Source organism: Oncorhynchus masou, unplaced genomic scaffold, assembly GCF_036934945.1.
Source record: "Oncorhynchus masou masou isolate Uvic2021 unplaced genomic scaffold, UVic_Omas_1.1 unplaced_scaffold_610, whole genome shotgun sequence".
Classification (NCBI taxonomy): Eukaryota; Metazoa; Chordata; class Actinopteri; order Salmoniformes; family Salmonidae; genus Oncorhynchus; species Oncorhynchus masou.
In genome coordinates this window covers 331378-352500 of record NW_027012524.1, presented here as the reverse complement: position 1 = coordinate 352500, position 21123 = coordinate 331378, and the positions used below count along the sequence as shown (strand labels likewise).

At 46.1% G+C, this 21123-nt stretch overlaps 1 pseudogene; it reads left to right on the top strand.

The window, feature by feature from the left end:
- The window catches only part of LOC135536391 (glutaredoxin 3-like), a 53185-nt pseudogene extending 38000 nt beyond the window's left edge, over nucleotides 1-15185 (top strand).
- Nucleotides 15186-21123: the final 5938 nt, after the last annotated feature.

The window sequence follows — 21123 nt, the reverse complement described above, 5'->3', positions numbered from 1 at the left end:
CTATATAACAGGACAATAAAGAGGTATGTAGGTGTCACTAGATAACAGGACAATAAAGAGGTATGTAGGTGTCACTATATAACAGGACAATAAAGAGGTATGTAGGTGTCACTATGTAACAGGACAATAAAGAGGTATGTAGGTGTCACTATGTAACAGGACAATAAAGAGGTATGTAGGTGTCACTATATAACAGGACAATAAAGAGGTATGTAGGTGTCACTATATAACAGGACAATAAAGAGGTATGTAGGTGTCACTAGATAACAGGACAATAAAGAGGTATGTAGGTGTCACTATATAACAGGGCAATAAAGAGGTATGTAGGTGTCACTATGTAACAGGACAATAAAGAGGTATGTAGGTGTCACTATATAACAGGGCAATAAAGAGGTATGTAGGTGTCACTATATAACAGGGCAATAAAGAGGTATGTAGGTGTCACTATATAACAGGGCAATAAAGAGGTATCACTATATAACAGGAAAATACAGAGGTATGTAGGTGTCACTATATAACAGGACAATAAAGAGGTATGTAGGTGTCACTATATAACAGGACAATAAAGAGGTATGTAGGTGTCACTATATAACAGGACAATAAAGAGGTATGTAGGTGTCACTATATAACAGGGCAATAAAGAGGTATGTAGGTGTCACTATATAACAGGGCAATAAAGAGGTATGTAGGTGTCACTATATAACAGGGCAATAAAGAGGTATGTAGGTGTCACTATATAACAGGGCAATAAAGAGGTATGTAGGTGTCACTATATAACAGGGCAATAAAGAGGTATGTAGGTGTCACTATATAACAGGGCAATAAAGAGGTATCACTATATAACAGGAAAATACAGAGGTATGTAGGTGTCACTATATAACAGGACAATAAAGAGGTATGTAGGTGTCACTATATAACAGGGCAATAAAGAGGTATGTAGGTGTCACTATATAACAGGACAATAAAGAGGTATGTAGGTGTCACTATATAACAGGACAATAAAGAGGTATGTAGGTGTCACTATATAACAGGACAATAAAGAGGTATGTAGGTGTCACTATGTAACAGGGCAATAAAGAGGTGTCACTATATAACAGGAAAATACAGAGGTATGTAGGTGTCACTATATAACAGGGCAATAAAGAGGTGTCACTATATAACAGGGCAATAAAGAGGTATGTAGGTGTCACTATATAACAGGACAATAAAGAGGTATGTAGGTGTCACTATATAACAGGACAATAAAGAGGTATGTAGGTGTCACTATATAACAGGGCAATAAAGAGGTATGTAGGTGTCACTATATAACAGGGCAATAAAGAGGTATGTAGGTGTCACTATATAACAGGACAATAAAGAGGTATGTAGGTGTCACTATATAACAGGACAATAAAGAGGTATGTAGGTGTCACTATATAACAGGGCAATAAAGAGGTATGTAGGTGTCACTATATAACAGGACAATAAAGAGGTATGTAGGTGTCACTATATAACAGGGCAATAAAGAGGTATGTAGGTGTCACTATATAACAGGACAATAAAGAGGTGTCACTATATAACAGGGCAATAAAGAGGTATGTAGGTGTCACTATATAACAGGGCAATAAAGAGGTGTCACTATATAACAGGGCAATAAAGAGGTATGTAGGTGTCACTATATAACAGGGCAATAAAGAGGTATGTAGGTGTCACTATATAACAGGGCAATAAACCTGTGTGTTTGTTTGGTCTGTGTACTTAATTAATGGAATAGAATGGTGGCAGCAGATAGCCTAGTGGTTAGAGCGTTGGACTTGTAACAGAAAGGTTGCTAGATCGAGCCCCTGAGCTGACAAGGTAAAAATCTGTCATTCTGCCCCTGAACAAGGCAGTTAACCCACTGTTCCTAGACCAGTTAACCCACTGTTCCTAGACCAGTTAACCCCACTGTTCCTAGACCAGTTAACCCACTGTTCCTAGACCAGATAACCCACTGTTCCTAGACCAGTTAACCCACTGTTCCTAGACCAGTTAACCCACTGTTCCTAGACCAGTTAACCCACTGTTCCTAGACCAGTTAACCCCACTGTTCCTAGACCAGTTAACCCCACTGTTCCTAGACCAGTCAACCCACTGTTCCTAGACCAGTTAACCCCACTTTTCCTAGACCAGTTAACCCCACTTTTCCTAGACCAGTTAACCCCACTGTTCCTAGACCAGTTAACCCCACTGTTCCTAGACCAGTTAACCCACTGTTCCTAGACCAGTTAACCCACTGTTCCTAGACCAGTTAACCCCACTGTTCCTAGACCAGTTAACCCCACTGTTCCTAGACCAGTCAACCCACTGTTCCTAGACCAGTTAACCCCACTTTTCCTAGACCAGTTAACCCCACTTTTCCTAGACCAGTTAACCCCACTTTTCCTAGACCAGTTAACCCCACTGTTCCTAGACCAGTTAACCCCACTGTTCCTAGACCAGTTAACCCACTGTTCCTAGACCAGTTAACCCACTGTTCCTAGACCAGTTAACCCCACTGTTCCTAGACCAGTTAACCCCACTGTTCCTAGACCAGTTAACCCCACTGTTCCTAGACCAGTTAACCCCACTGTTCCTAGACCAGTTAACCCCACTGTTCCTAGACCAGTTAACCCCACTGTTCCTAGACCAGTTAACCCCACTGTTCCTAGACCAGTTAACCCACTGTTCCTAGACAAGTTAACCCACTGTTCCTAGACCAGTTAACCCACTGTTCCTAGACCAGATAACCCACTGTTCCTAGACCAGTTAACCCACTGTTCCTAGACCAGTTAACCCCACTGTTCCTAGACCAGTTAACCCCACTGTTCCTAGACCAGTTAACCCCACTGTTCCTAGACCAGTTAACCCACTGTTCCTAGACCAGTTAACCCCACTGTTCCTAGACCAGTTAACCCCACTGTTCCTAGACCAGTTAACCCCACTGTTCCTAGACCAGTTAACCCCACTGTTCCTAGACCAGTTAACCCACTGTTCCTAGACCAGTTAACCCACTGTTCCTAGACCAGTTAACCCACTGTTCCTAGACCAGTTAACCCCACTGTTCCTAGACCAGTTAACCCACTGTTCCTAGACCAGTTAACCCACTGTTCCTAGACCAGATAACCCACTGTTCCTAGACCAGTTAACCCACTGTTCCTAGACCAGTTAACCCCACTGTTCCTAGACCAGTTAACCCCACTGTTCCTAGACCAGTTAACCCCACTGTTCCTAGACCAGTTAACCCCACTGTTCCTAGACCAGTTAACCCCACTGTTCCTAGACCAGTTAACCCCACTGTTCCTAGACCAGTTAACCCACTGTTCCTAGACCTGTTAACCCACTGTTCCTAGACCAGTTAACCCCACTGTTCCTAGACCAGTTAACCCCACTGTTCCTAGACCAGTTAACCCCACTGTTCCTAGACCAGTTAACCCCACTGTTCCTAGACCAGTTAACCCCACTGTTCCTAGACCAGTTAACCCCACTGTTTCTAGACCAGTTAACCCACTTTTCCTAGACCAGTTAACCCCACTGTTCCTAGACCAGTTAACCCCACTGTTCCTAGACCAGTTAACCCACTGTTCCTTGGCCGTCATTGTAAGTAAGAATTTGTTCTTCTTCTGACTTGCCTAATTAAATAAAGATATAAAAAATATATATTATAATGCAATAGAAAAGCAGAATAGGACTTGAATATAATTGCAGCTAATCGTAAATAAATGCTATGCAGAAACATGGACAATAAACTGAGTCTTGTGTTTGGCCTATATAGTACTATTCTAATATAACTCCAGTACATTACTTCAAGAGGTACCAGTTGGCCTATATAATACTATATAATACTATTCTAATATAACTCCAGTACATTACTTCAAGAGGTACCAGTTGGCCTATATAGTACTATTCTAATATAACTCCAGTACATTACTTCAAGAGGTACCAGTTGGCCTATATAATACTATTCTAATATAACTCCAGTACATTACTTCAAGAGGTACCAGTTGGCCAATCTAGTAGATAAGGACAATTGGTATTGCATACATTTCAGCAGAATTGAGGCTAATCTGAAATCAATAATGTTCTGCACCTCACCCCCCCCCCCCCCACAGACAGACACACACACACACAGACACTAATGGTTCAGGAGTACCCCCCCCCCCACAGACAGACACACAGACACTAATGGTTCAGGAGTACCCCCCACAGACAGACACACAGACACTAATGGTCCAGGAGTACCCCCCCACAGACAGACTCACAGACACTAATGGTCCAGGAGTACCCCCCTCCCCCCACAGACAGACAGACACACAGACACTAATGGTCCAGGAGTACCCCCTCCCCCACAGACAGACAGACACACAGACACTAATGGTTCAGGAGTACCCCCCACAGACAGACACACAGACACTAATGGTTCAGGAGTACCCCCCCCCACAGACAGACAGACACACAGACACTAATGGTCCAGGAGTACCCCCCCACAGACAGACAGACACACAGACACTAATGGTCCAGGAGTACCCCCCCACAGACAGACAGACACACAGACACTAATGGTCCAGGAGTACCCCCCACCCCCACAGACAGACAGACACACAGACACTAATGGTTCAGGAGTACCCCCTCCCCACAGACAGACACACAGACACTAATGGTCCAGGAGTACCCCCTCCACCCCACAGACAGACACACAGACACTAATGGTCCAGGAGTACCCCCCACAGACAGACACACAGACACTAATGGTCCAGGAGTACCCCCCCCCCCCAGACAGACAGACACACAGACACTAATGGTTCAGGAGTACCCCCCCACAGACAGACACACAGACACTAATGGTCCAGGAGTACCCCCCCCCCCACAGACAGACACACAGACACTAATGGTCCAGGAGTACCCCCCACAGACAGACACACAGACACTAATGGTCCAGGAGTACCCCCCCCCCACAGACAGACACACACACAGACACTAATGGTTCAGGAGTACCCCCCCCCCCCACAGACACACACACAGACACTAATGGTCCAGGAGTACCCCCCCACAGACAGACAGACACACAGACACTAATGGTTCAGGAGTACCCCCCCACCCCCACAGACAGACAGACACACAGACACTAATGGTTCAGGAGTACCCCTCCCCCACAGACAGACACACAGACACTAATGGTCCAGGAGTACCCCCTCCACCCCACAGACAGACACACAGACACTAATGGTCCAGGAGTACCCCCCCCCCACAGACAGACACACAGACACTAATGGTCCAGGAGTACCCCCCCCCCCAGACAGACAGACACACAGACACTAATGGTTCAGGAGTACCCCCCCCCACAGACAGACACACAGACACTAATGGTCCAGGAGTACCCCCCCCCCACAGACAGACACACAGACACTAATGGTCCAGGAGTACCCCCACAGACAGACACACAGACACTAATGGTCCAGGAGTACCCCCCCCCCCCACAGACAGACACACACACAGACACTAATGGTTCAGGAGTACCCCCCCCCACAGACACACACACAGACACTAATGGTCCAGGAGTACCCCCCACAGACAGACACACACACAGACACAGACACTAATGGTCCAGGAGTACCCCCCCCCCACAGACACACACAGACACTAATGGTCCAGGAGTACCCCCCCCCCCCCCACAGACAGACACACACACAGACACTAATGGTTCAGGAGTACCCCCCCCCCCCACAGACAGACACACAGACACTAATGGATCAGGAGTACCCCCCCCCCCCACAGACAGACACACAGACACTAATGGTTCAGGAGTACCCCCCCCCCCACAGACAGACACACACACCAACACAGACACTAATGGTCCAGGAGTACCCCCCCCCCCCCCACAGACAGACACACACACAGACACTAATGGTTCAGGAGTACCCCCCCCCCCCCCACAGACAGACACACACACAGACACTAATGGTTCAGGAGTACCCCCCCCCCCCCCACAGACAGACACACACACAGACACTAATGGTTCAGGAGTACCCCCCCCCCCACAGACAGACACACACACACAGACACTAATGGTTCAGGAGTACCCCCCCCCCCACAGACAGACACACACACCAACACAGACACTAATGGTCCAGGAGTACCCCCCCCCCCCCCCACAGACACACACACACACTAATGGTTCAGGAGTACCCCCCTCCCCCCACAGACACACACACAGACACTAATGGTTCAGGAGTACCCCCCCCCCACAGACAGACACACAGACACTAATGGTTCAGAGTACCCCCCCCCCCACAGACAGACACTAATGGTCCAGGAGTACCCCCCCACAGACAGACACACAGACACTAATGGTCCAGGAGTACCCCCCCCCCCCACAGACACACACACAGACACTAATGGTTCAGGAGTACCCCCCACAGACAGACACACACACACAGACACTAATGGTTCAGGAGTACCCCCCACCCCCCCACAGACAGACACACAGACACTAATGGTTCAGGAGTACCCCCCCACAGGCAGACACACAGACACTAATGGTTCAGGAGTACCCCCCCCCCCCCCACAGACAGACACACAGACACTAATGGTTCAGGAGTACCCCCCCCCCCACAGGCAGACACACAGACACTAATGGTTCAGGAGTACCCCCCCCCCCCACAGGCAGACACACAGACACTAATGGTTCAGGAGTACCCCCCCCCCCCCCCCACAGACAGACACAGACACTAATGGTTCAGGAGTACCCCCCTCACAGACAGACACACACACCAACACAGACACTAATGGTCCAGGAGTACCCCCCCCTCCCCCCACAGACAGACACACAGACACTAATGGTTCAGGAGTACCCCCCACAGACAGACACACACACAGACACTAATGGTTCAGGAGTACCCCCCCCCACAGACACACACACACAGACACTAATGGTCCAGGAGTACCCCCCCCCCCACAGACAGACACACACACACAGACACTAATGGTCCAGGAGTACCCCCCCCCCACAGACAGACACACAGACACTAATGGTTCAGGAGTACCCCCCCTCCCACAGACAGACACACAGACACTAATGGTCCAGGAGTACCCCCCCCCCCACAGACAGACACACAGACACTAATGGTTCAGGAGTACCCCCCCCCCACAGACAGACACACAGACACTAATGGTTCAGGAGTACCCCCCCCCACCCCACACAGACAGACACACAGACACTAATGGTCCAGGAGTACCCCCCCCTCCCCCCACAGACACACACACAGACACTAATGGTTTAGGAGTACCACCCCCCCCCCCCCCCCACAGACAGACACACAGACACTAATGGTCCAGGAGTACCCCCCCCCCACAGACAGACAGACACACAGACACTTATGGTCCAGGAGTACCCCCCCCACAGACAGACACACACACAGACACTAATGGTCCAGGAGTACCCCCCCCACAGACAGACAGACACACAGACACTAATGGTCCAGGAGTACCCCCCCCACAGACAGACACACAGACACTAATGGTCCAGGAGTACCCCCCCCCCCACAGACAGACACACAGACACTAATGGTCCAGGAGTACCCCCCCCCCACAGACAGACACACAGACACTAATGGTCCAGGAGTACCCCCAGACAGACACAGACACTAATGGTCCAGGAGTACCCCCCCCCACAGACAGACACACAGACACTAATGGTCCAGGAGTACCCCCCCCCCCCACAGACAGACACACAGACACTAATGGTCCAGGAGTACCCCCCCACAGACACACACACAGACACTAATGGTTCAGGAGTACCCCCCCCCACAGACAGACAGACAGACACACAGACACTAATGGTTCAGGAGTACCCCCCTCCCCCACAGACAGACACACAGACACTAATGGTCCAGAGTACCCCCCCCCACAGACAGACAGACACACAGACACTAATGGTTCAGGAGTACCCCCCTCCCCCACAGACAGACACACAGACACTAATGGTCCAGGAGTACCCCCCCCCCCCACAGACAGACAGACACACAGACACTAATGGTCCAGGAGTACCCCCCCCCCACAGACAGACAGACACACAGACACTAATGGTTCAGGAGTACCCCCCCACCACAGACAGACACACAGACACTAATGGTTCAGGAGTACCCCCCCACAGACAGACACACACACACAGACACTAATGGTTCAGGAGTACCCCCCCCCACAGACAGACACACAGACACTAATGGTCCAGGAGTACCCCCCCCCCACAGACACACACACACAGACACTAATGGTTCAGGAGTACCCCCCCCACAGACACTAATGGTTCAGGAGTACCCCCACAGACACTAATGGTTCAGGAGTACCCCCCCCCCACAGACACACACACAGACACTAATGGTCCAGGAGTACCCCCCTCCTACCTCTTCATATTGATTGCTGCTGCTCACAGATGAAGAGATGTCTTCAGAGCAGTTTAAACCAGGTCCCCTGTGATTCCTGTCTCTCCCTTCCGTTCTGTTTGTAGTAATGGATCTTTATTTAGTTTTCCTCCATTTCTTAAAAGGCCGTTTCTCAGTGGGCTCCTGTGAAACCAATAGGAGTTGAAACTTGCTCAATGAAAGCTTGAGTTTGGTTTCATTCTGGAGTGGAAGAAGTCCTATCTCCTCCTGCTTAACGAGGCAAGTCCGTTAAGAACAACTTCTTATTTACACTGACGGCCTAGGAACAGTGCCTTGTTCAGAATGACATATTTTTAGCTCGGGATTCGATCCGGCAACCTTTCGGTTACTGGCCCAACGCTCTAACCACTAGGCCGCCACTTAAAACAATGTGTTATCTTGAAAGCATTTCTCCTACTCACTCAGAAAACACCATTTTTATATTAGCTATTTGAAATTATCTTTGTCTTAAAAAAATTGAAGACCAGAAACATTACTTCCTGTGATTTTGTTCTGCAATAAAATGGTTTTGTGTGGACTCACCTGTTGAAGGATCTGAATGATTGAGTTAATATGTTGATTATAAAGTGTATGTTCTTTGTTAAGATACTGGCATGGGTATGATTAAGTTATCTGTTTGGTTTCTAAAGTCTGTTTTTCTTCCTGTATCTGTAGCAAGCCAAATGTGGATTCAGTCTTCAGATACTGGAGATAATGAACAGCTCGGGGTAAGAACACCACTATATCACGATACTGGAGATAATGAACAGCTCAGGGTGACATAACACCACTATATCACGATACTGGAGATAATGAACAGGGTGAGGTAACACCACTATATCACGATACTGGAGATGATGAACAGGGTGAGGTAACACCGCTATATCACGATACTGGAGAAAATGAACAGCTCAGGGTGACATAACACCACTATATCACGATACTGGAGATGATGAACAGGGTGAGGTAACACAACTATATCACGATACTGGAGATAATGAACAGGGTGAGGTAACACCACTATATCACGATACTGGAGATGATGAACAGGGTGAGGTAACACCGCTATATCACGATACTGGAGATGATGAACAGGGTGAGGTAACACAACTATATCACGATACTGGAGATAATGAACAGGGTGACATAACACCACTATATCACGATACTGGAGATGATGAACAGGGTGAGGTAACACCGCTATATCACGATACTGGAGATAATGAACAGGGTGAGGTAACACTGCTATATCACGATACTGGAGATAATGAACAGGGTGAGGTAACACCTCTATCACGATACTGGAGATGATGAACAGCTCAGGGTGAGAACACCACTATATCACGATACTGGAGATAATGAACAGGGTGAGGTAACACCACTATATCACGATACTGGAGATAATGAACAGGGTGAGGTAACACCACTATATCACGATACTGGAGATAATGAACAGGGTGAGGTAACACCACTATATCACGATACTGGAGATAATGAACAGGGTGAGGTAACACCACTATATCACGATACTGGAGATAATGAACAGGGTGAGGTAACACCACTATATCACGATAATGAACAGGGTGAGGTAACACCACTATATCATGATAATGAACAGGGTGAGGTAACACCACTATATCATGATAATGAACAGGGTGAGGTAACACCACTATCACGATACTGGAGATAATGAACAGGGTGAGGTAACACCACTATCACGATACTGGAGATAATGAACAGGGTGAGGTAACACCACTATATCACGATACTGGAGATAATGAACAGGGTGAGGTTAAACACCACTATATCACGATACTGGAGATAATGAACAGGGTGAGGTAACACCACTATATCACGATACTGGAGATAATGAACAGGGTGAGGTTAAACACCACTATATCACGATACTGGAGATAATGAACAGGGTGAGGTAACACCACTATATCACGATACTGGAGATAATGAACAGGGTGAGGTAACACCACTATATCACGATACTGGAGATAATGAACAGGGTGAGGTTAAACACCACTATATCACGATACTGGAGATAATGAACAGGGTGAGGTAACACCACTATATCACGATACTGGAGATAATGAACAGGGTGAGGTAACACCACTATATCACGATACTGGAGATGATGAATATGGAATATAGCACCTTTGATATGATGGTTAATATCTTGTCTGTGTTTCCTGTTTGCAGGGTGGAATATAGCACCTTTGATATGATGGTTAATATCTTGTCTGTGTTTCCTGTTTGCAGGGTGGAATATAGCACCTTTGATATGATGGTTAATATCTTGTCTGTGTTTATAATATGATGGTTAATATCTTGTCTGTGTTTCCTGTTTGCAGGGTGGAATATAGCACCTTTGATATGATGGTTAATATCTTGTCTGTGTTTCCTGTTTGCAGGGTGGAATATAGCACCTTTGATATGATGGTTAATATCTTGTCTGTGTTTATAATATGATGGTTAATATCTTGTCTGTGTTTCCTGTTTGCAGGGTGGAATATAGCACCTTTGATATGATGGTTAATATCTTGTCTGTGTTTCCTGTTTGCAGGGTGGAATATAGCACCTTTGATATGATGGTTAATATCTTGCCTGTGTTTATAATATGATGGTTAATATCTTGTCTGTGTTTCCTGTTTGCAGGGTGGAATATAGCACCTTTGATATGATGGTTAATATCTTGTCTGTGTTTATAATATGATGGTTAATATCTTGTCTGTGTTTCCTGTTTGCAGGGTGGAATATAGCACCTTTGATATGATGGTTAATATCTTGTCTGTGTTTATAATATGATGGTTAATATCTTGTCTGTGTTTATAATATGATGGTTAATATCTTGTCTGTGTTTATAATATGATGGTTAATATCTTGTCTGTGTTTATAATATGATGGTTAATATCTTGTCTGTGTTTATAATATGATGGTTAATATCTTGTCTGTGTTTATAATATGATGGTTAATATCTTGTCTGTGTTTCCTGTTTGCAGGGTGGAATATAGCACCTTTGATATGATGGTTAATATCTTGTCTGTGTTTATAATATGATGGTTAATATCTTGCCTGTGTTTCCTGTTTGCAGGGTGGAATATAGCACCTTTGATATGATGGTTAATATCTTGTCTGTGTTTATAATATGATGGTTAATATCTTGTCTGTGTTTCCTGTTTGCAGGGTGGAATATAGCACCTTTGATATGATGGTTAATATCTTGTCTGTGTTTCCTGTTTGCAGGGTGGAATATAGCACCTTTGATATGATGGTTAATATCTTGTCTGTGTTTCCTGTTTGCAGGGTGGAATATAGCACCTTTGATATGATGGTTAATATCTTGTCTGTGTTTCCTGTTTGCAGGGTGGAATATAGCACCTTTGATATGATGGTTAATATCTTGTCTGTGTTTATAATATGATGGTTAATATCTTGTCTGTGTTTCCTGTTTGCATGGTGGAATATAGCACCTTTGATATGATGGTTAATATCTTGTCTGTGTTTATAATATGATGGTTAATATCTTGTCTGTGTTTCCTGTTTGCAGGGTGGAATATAGCACCTTTGATATGATGGTTAATATCTTGTCTGTGTTTCCTGTTTGCAGGGTGGAATATAGCACCTTTGATATGATGGTTAATATCTTGCCTGTGTTTCCTGTTTGCAGGGTGGAATATAGCACCTTTGATATGATGGTTAATATCTTGTCTGTGTTTCCTGTTTGCAGGGTGGAATATGGCACCTTTGATATGATGGTTAATATCTTGTCTGTGTTTCCTGTTTGCAGGGTGGAATATAGCACCTTTGATATGATGGTTAATATCTTGTCTGTGTTTATAATATGATGGTTAATATCTTGTCTGTGTTTCCTGTTTGCAGGGTGGAATATAGCACCTTTGATATGATGGTTAATATCTTGTCTGTGTTTATAATATGATGGTTAATATCTTGTCTGTGTTTCCTGTTTGCAGGGTGGAATATAGCACCTTTGATATGATGGTTAATATCTTGTCTGTGTTTATAATATGATGGTTAATATCTTGTCTGTGTTTCCTGTTTGCAGGGTGGAATATAGCACCTTTGATATGATGGTTAATATCTTGTCTGTGTTTATAATATGATGGTTAATATCTTGTCTGTGTTTCCTGTTTGCAGGGTGGAATATAGCACCTTTGATATGATGGTTAATATCTTGTCTGTGTTTATAATATGATGGTTAATATCTTGTCTGTGTTTCCTGTTTGCAGGGTGGAATATAGCACCTTTGATATGATGGTTAATATCTTGTCTGTGTTTATAATATGATGGTTAATATCTTGTCTGTGTTTCCTGTTTGCAGGGTGGAATATAGCACCTTTAATATCCTGGAAGATGAGGAGGTAAAAGAGGCTGTATCTGTCTATGACATTTGCAAAACCATGTTGGTGAAACTTAAAGATGTTTTTCTACATGTTAACATGGTTTTCTTCATTTATCTTCCAATCACCAATGTCCAGGTCAGACAGGGTCTAAAGACGTACTCAAACTGGCCAACGTACCCTCAGCTATATGTCAATGGGGAACTCATTGGCGGGCTGGACATTGTGAAGGTGAGAAGTGATTTTTGTTTTACACCTCAGACCATAATTGCACTTATTACCTCCCACTTAGTTCTGGACTAGTCTTGATGTGTCTATAAACCATTCACAATGGAGATCGTCCATTTTTAAAATAGCTTTTTAGTCCTAAACTAGGCAGAATCTGTGTCTAGGAAACCAACCCTTATAGGATCAGCCAGGTATGTCACAGTGTCACAGACAGAGGCAACAGCAGTACCACAGACTCTCCACCAGGTGTCACTAAAGCACCGTGTTCTGTTTTCTTAGCCTGCTTAATGTCGTCATGCCATGCACAGTCAGACAGGCAGCATGGAGGGGGGTGGGGGTGGGGGGTGGGGGTCATCCTCGGTAGTAAAAAAAAAAAAAGCACAGAGGAAAAGATTGGTGTAATGTAAATACCAAGGTTTCTTAGTGAACTACATTAAATCATTCTGAGGGAAGGTTACACAACATTGAGATAGTAAGGTACCCGGTGTGTGTCTAACAGTAATCCTCTGTTAGGTTATGCCTACTTATTTCACCAAGTGCCTTGCTTTGCATGAACTAGGCCTGTCGTCCGGCTGGGTTTAAAGCTGCGTATGGCCCAGCAGTGGCTCGTGGTTGATGTCAGCTGGAGTTCAGTTTTAAGAGGTCACCTGTCAATCACTGGTCTTTATAAGGACTGCATTGTGATAACATGTCACTGAGTTTAATGAGACAGGAGTTCTCTGTGTATCTATTCACAGTTAGTTTAATGAGACAGGAGTTCTCTGTGTATCTATACATAGTTAGTTTAATGAGACAGTAGTTCTCTGTGTATCTATACATAGTTAGTTTAATGAGACAGGGGTTCTCTGTGTGTCTATACATAGTTAGTTTAATGAGACAGGAGTTCTCTGTGTATCTATTCATAGTTAGTTTAATGAGACAGTAGTTCTATGTGTATCTATACATAGTTAGTTTAATGAGACAGTAGTTCTATGTGTATCTATACATAGTTTAATGAGACAGTAGTTCTCTGTGTATCTATTCACAGTTAGTTTAATGAGACAGTAGTTCTCTGTGTATCTATTCACAGTTAGTTTAATGAGACAGTAGTTCTCTGTGTATCTATACATAGTTTAATGAGACAGTAGTTCTCTGTGTATCTATTCATAGTTTAATGAGACAGTAGTTCTCTGTGTATCTATACATAGTTTAATGAGACAGTAGTTCTCTGTGTATCTATTCATAGTTTAATGAGACAGAAGTTCTCTGTGTATCTATTCATAGTTTAATGAGACAGAAGTTCTCTGTGTATCTATTCATAGTTTAATGAGACAGTAGTTCTCTGTGTATCTATACATAGTTTAATGAGACAGTAGTTCTCTGTGTATCTATACATAGTTTAATGAGACAGTAGTCCTCTGTGTATCTATTCATAGTTATTGTGCATCAATAGAGTATTTGTTTCTGATGCTGCTGGAAGGTTACATGACAGGTCCAGTCCTCTGTTATTTTCTCATGTATCAGCTGGTATGAAGACCAGACCTGTATTGACCTGTGTTCTGTGTTTTTACAGGAGCTTAAAGAGAGTGGAGACCTTCCTTCTGTCCTGAGGGGTGAATGCTAGATTCCTGTAGTACTATTACTGTGATGGGAATGAGCTATGGACTACTGCCCTCTTCCTTCCTCTCTACCCTGCTCTTCCCCTCTACCCTCCTCTTCCTCTCTCTATCCTCCTCTTCCTCTCTCTACCCTCCTCTTCCTCTCTCTATCCTCCTCTTCCTCTCTCTACCCTGCTCTTCCTCTCTACCCTCCTCTTCCTCTCTCTATCCTCCTCTTCCTCTCTCTATCCCTCCTCTTCCTCTCTCTATCCTCCTCTTCCTCTCTCTCCCTCCTCTTCCCCTCTCTCTCCTCCTCTTCCCCTCTCTACCCTCCTCTTCCTCTCTCTATCCTCCTCTTCCTCTCTCTACCCTCCTCTTCCTCTCTCTACCCTCCTCTTCCTCTCTCTACCCTCCTCTTGCTCTCTCTACCCTCCTCTTCCTCTCTCTCTACCCTCCTCTTCCCCTCTCTATCCTCCTCTTCCCCTCTCTATCCTCCTCTTCCCCTCTCTATCCTCCTCTTCCTCTCTCTATCACTCCTCTTCCTCTCTCTACCCTCCTCTTCCTCTCTCTACCCTCCTCTTCCCTCTCTATCCTCCTCTTCCCCTCTCTATCCCTCTTCTCTTCCCCTCTCTATCCTCCTCTTCCCTCTCTATCCTCCTCTTCCCCTCTCTATCCTCCTCTTCCCCTCTATCCTCCTCTTCCTCTCTCTATCCTCCTCTTCCTCTCTCTACCCTCCTCTTCCCTCTCTATCCTCCTCTTCCTCTCTATCCTCCTCTTCCCCTCTATCCCCTCTTCCCCTCTCTATCCTCCTCTTCCTACCCTCCTCTTCCTCTCTCTACCCTCCTCTTCCCTCTCTATCCTCCCCTCTTCCTCTCTACCTCCTCTTCCCTCTCTATCCTCCCCTCTTCCCCTCTCTATCCTCCTCTTCCTCTCTTGATATCCTCCTCTTCCTTTCTCTACCCTGCCTCTGTCCAAATAAACCCGATCCCCTCTCTATCCTCCTCTTCCTCTCTCTATCCTCCTCATCCCCCTCTCTGCAACCTCCTCTTCCTGGTCTTCCCTCCTATTTATCCCTTAGAACTTCCCAGCTCAGATCCTCCTCTTCCTCTCTCTATCCTCCTCTTCAAAGAACTATCCTCCTCTTCACCCTCAGAGCTACTTCTTCCTCTCTCTACCCTCCTCTTCCTCTCTCTATCCTCCTCTTCCACAGCAGTCAGAGCTATCCTCCTCCCTCAATCAATCCTGACATTATGAGTAAACCCTCCTCATTCCACAGGTCCTCTTCCTCTCTCTATCCTCCCTTCCTCTCTATCCTCCTTTCCTCTCTACCCCCCTCCCTCCATCTCTATCCTCCTTTCCTCTCTCTATCCCCTCTTCCTCCTCCATAGAGATGCTGTTTTCCCTCTCTACCCTCCTTCCCCTCTCTACCCTCCTCTTCCCCTCTCTATCCTCCTCTTCCTCTCTCTACCCTCCTCTTCCTCTCTCTACCCTCCTCCCTCTCTCTACCCTCCTCTTCCCCTCTATCCTCCTCTTCTCTCTCTATCCTCCTTTCCCCTCTACCCTCTGGAAGGTGGACTCTCCCCCTCCTCTTCCTCTCTCTATCCTCCTCTTCCCTCTACTACCCTCTTCTCTTCCCCTCTCTACCCTCTTAGGATGAAATACGTGGTACAGAGAATGTTCCCATCCATTGATTTCTGAACATGGCTCAGGTGTCCAAATAAACCCGATTGATCAAAGTGCATTCTGCCACCAGCTGCAAATATAATAAAGTCATCCATGATGCAACCTGACTGGTTTCCCCATTTATCTTTAGAACTTTAGAGAACACAGCAGTCCCTCCAAAGAACTAGATCCTTAGAACACAGCAGTCAGATCAAAGAACTAGATCCTTAGAACACAGCAGTCAGAGCAAAGAACTAGATCCAGAGAAGAACACAGCAGTCAGATCAAAGAACTAGATCCTCCATAGAGATGCAGTCAGATCAAAGAACTAGAACCTTAGAGAACACGGCAGTCAGAGCAAAGAACCCCCCTCCCCTCCAACAGAGAATGTTCCCCAGTACTGGAAGGTGGACTTAGAACACACGGCAGTCAGAGCAAAGAACTTGAACCTTACTGAACACACGGCAGTCAGAGCAAAGAAGTAGAAGTGGCCTCCCCATTCAAGTCAATGATGACATTATGAGTAAACTGGCAGCCATTCCACAGGTCATTGGTGCACAGAGAATGTTCCCCAGTACTGGAAGGTGGTCCCCCCGCCCCCTCCCTCCATAGAGATGGACGTGGTGCACAGAGAATGTTCCCCAGTACTGGAAGGTGGACCCCCCCCCCCCCCTCCCTCCATAGAGATGGACGTGGTGCACAGAGAATGTTCCCCAGTACTGGAAGGTGGACCCCCCCTCCCTCCATAGAGATGGGCGTGGTGCACAGAGAATGTTCCCCATTACTGGAAGGTGGACCCCCCTCCCTCCATAGAGATGGACGTGGTGCACAGAGAATGTTCCCCAGTACTGGAAGGTGGACCCCCCCCTCCCCTCCATAGAGATGGACATGGTGCACAGAGAATGTTCCCCAGTACTGGAAGGTGGACCCCCCCTCCCTCCATAGAGATGGACGTGGTGCACAGAGAATGTTCCCCATTACTGGAAGGTGGACCCCCCCTCCCTCCCTCCATAGAAATGAACGTGGTGCACAGAGAATGTTCCCCAGTACTGGAAGGTGGACCCCCCCCCCCTCCCTCCAGAGAAATGAACGTGGTGCACAGAGAATGTTCCCAGTACTGGAAGGTGGACCCCCCCCTCCCCTCCCTCCATAGAAATGAACGTGGTGCACAGAGAATGTTCCCCAGTACTGGAAGGTGGACCCCCCCCCCCAATATTTGTGAACCCCCATAGAGATGGACGTTTATTGTTTTCACGCAGAATGTTCCCCAGTACTGGAAGGTGGACCCCCCCCCCCCCCTCCCTCCATAGAGATGGACGTGGTGCACGCCCAGAATGTTCCCCAGTACTGGAAGGTGGACCCCCCCCTCCCTCCATAGAGATGGACATGGTGCACGAGAATGTTCCCGGACTAGCGAGTACTGGAAGGTGGGCACCCCCCTGATGAGGTCGCGAGGGCACTCCCTCCATAGAGATGGACGTGGTGCACAGAGAATGTTCCCCAGTACTGGAAGGTGGACCCCCCCCTCCCTCCCTCCATAGAGATGGACATGGTGCACAGAGAATGTTCCCCAGTACTGGAAGGTGGACCCCCCCCCACAGCCTTATTCTAAAATAGATTTGTTTTTTATTCCCTCATCAATATACACACAATACCCCATAATGACAAAGTAAAAACAGTTTTAGAAATGTTTGCACATTTTTTAAAATAAAGATACCTTTAAGTATTCAGACCCTTTGCTATGAGACTAGAAACTGAGCTCAGGTCCATCATGTTTCCATTGATCATCCTTGAGATGTTTCTACAACTTGATGGGAGTCCACCTGTGGTAAATTCAATTGATTGGACATGATTTGGAAAGGCACACACCTGTCTATATAAAGGTCCCACAGTTGACAGTGTGTGTCAGAGCAAAAACCAAGCTATGTGGTCGAAGGAAATGTCGGTAGAGCTCCGAGACGGGATTGTGTTGAGGCACAGATCTGGGGAAAGGTACCAAAACATTTCTGCAGCATTGAAGGTCCCCAAGAACACAATGGCCTCCATCACTCTTAAATGGAAGAAGTTTGGAACCACCAAGACTCTTCCTAGAGCTGGCTGCCTGGGCAAACTGAGCAATCAGGGGAGAAGGGCCTTGGTCAGGGAGGTGACCCAAGAACCCAATGGTCACTCTGACAGAGCTCCTCTGTGGAGATGGGAGAACCTTCCAGAAGGATAACCTTCTCTGCAGCACTCCACCAATCAGGCCTTTATGGTAGTGGCCAGACAGAAGCCACTCCTCAGTAAAAAGCCCACTTGAAGTTTCCACGGAGGAGAAACGAGTAGCCCTGTGCTACCATCTCGACAACCAGATGTTCTCGGACTAGGAGAGAAAACGTAGTCAGATGAAGAGAGAGCAGCTGGAGTAGCAGTGTTCTCTGGGGGGATCCATGTCTCCGTCAGGGCCAAAAGGTCTAGGGACCGAAGGGCAGCATAGGCTGAGATGAACTCTGTGTTCTCGACTGCAGAAAGTTAAACTCTGCCAGAGACCGAGACTTTCCGCCGCTGACAGCTGCTGCTGGAAACCAGGGAGGCTGAAGAACGAATGACCTCACAGAGGTGAAGAGCACACCTCCCTGCACTAATTGCTGACTGCCTAGGAGAGGTGAAACCACGCCCCTCCAATACACTCACTAATTACCAACATGCCACAAATTGCCCCGCCCATTTTCCTGGTTGATGTGTCAACAACTATCTGCAAGTCATGAACAGTCAGCAGTTCACACTCCAAGTTGACAACTGAGAAGACAGGCCGTAGATGGACCGAGCTAGTGAAAAGACAGTACTAGACCATAACAGATAAAGACAGTACTAGACCATAACAGATAAAGACAGTACTAGACCATAACAGATAAAGACAGTACTAGACCATAACAGATAAAGACAGTACTAGACCATAACAGATAAAGACATCCCTTCTGGAGATATCAGGAGTCCTCCAAAAAAACTGATAGAGACATACCCCAAGCGACTTACAGTTGTAATCGCAGCAAAGGTGGCGCTTGCAAAGTATTAACTTAAGGGGGCTGAATAATTTTGCACGCCCAATTTTTCAGTCTTTGATTTGTTAAAAAAGTTTGAAATATCCAATAAATGTCCACTCAGACTTCATGATTGTGTCCCACTTGTTGTTGATTCTTCACAAAAAATACAGTTTTATATCTTTATGTTTGAAGCCTGCGGTGGCAAAAGAGAAAGTCAAATCAAATCAAATGTTATTTGTCACATACACATGGTTAGCAGATGTTAATGCGAGTGTGAAATGCTTGTGCTCCTAGTTCCGACAATGCAGTAATAACCAACAAGTAATCTAACTAACAATTCCTAAACTACTGTCTTATACACAGTGTAAGATAAAGAATATGTACATAAGGATATATGAGTGAGTGATGGTGCAGAGCAGCATAGGCAAGATACAGTAGATGGTATCGAGTACAGTATATACATATGAGATGAGTATGTAAACAAAGTGGTTAGTTAAAGTGGCTAGTGATACATGTATTACATAAGCTGACAGTCGATGATATAGTCTGTATATACGTATGACATGAGATGAATAATGTTAGGGCCATTATATACAGGTAGAGATGCTGAAGGGAGCCGAATACTGTCAAGGCACTGCTGAGTCTTTATGTGATGCCATTAGGGCTGAATGCCACCTTCATCCTCCCTACTCCTCCTCAGAGAGATATCTCTGACTTGGAGATGCATCTTTGTGTCTCCTGAGGTAATTCTGGTTCTCCACTAAATCCACTATGTGACTGACTGAGGCCCTGTGTTTATGCTGTCTCCTTCCTTCTCTGACAGAGAGATTCTCCCCTCCTCCTTCTCTGCCTCCCCTCCTCAGATTTCCTCTTCCACCTCTACTCATCCCAGCCTCCTCACATACCATGGCATTTACTCAACACACAGCTCTCTGCTCCCTCTCTATCTTAAACACACACACACACACACACACACACACACACACACACACACACACACACACACACACACACACACACACACACACACATGCTGTCCACTGTGTTAGTGACTGCTGACAGATTGCCATGTTGTTACTCCAGTCTGTTAGTGACTGCTGACAGAGAGATGCTGTCTGTTAGTGACTGCTGACAGAGAGATGCTGACAGAGAGATGCTGACAGAGAGATGCTGACAGAGAGAGATGCTGTCTGTTAGTGACTGCTGACAGAGAGATATGCTGTCTGTTAGTGACTGCTGACAGAGATGCTGAGGACTGACAGAGAGATGCTGCCTGTTAGTGACTGCTGACAGAGAGATGCTGACAGAGAGATGCTGACAGAGATGCTGACAGAGAGATGCTGTCTGTTAGTGACTGCTGACAGAGAGATATGCTGTCTGTTAGTGACTGCTGACAGAGAGAGATGCTGTCTGTTAGTGACTGCTGACAGAGAGATGCTGACAGAGAGATGCTGACAGAGAGAGATGCTGTCTGTTAGTGACTGCTGACAGAGAGATATGCTGTCTGTTAGTGACTGCTGACAGAGATGGAGGCTGACAGAGAGATGCTGACAGAGAGATGCTGTTAGTGACTGCTGACAGAGAGAGATGCTGACAGAGAGATGCTGACAGAGAGATGCTGACAGAGAGAGATGCTGTCTGTTAGTGACTGCTGACAGAGAGATGCTGACAGAGAGATGCTGACAGAGAGATGCTGTCTGTTAGTGACTGCTGACAGAGAGATATGCTGTCTGTTAGTGACTGCTGACAGAGAGAGATGCTGACAGAAAGATGCTGTTAGTGACTGCTGACAGAGAGATGCTGCCTGTTAGTGACTGCTGACAGAGAGAGATGCTGTCTGTTAGTGACT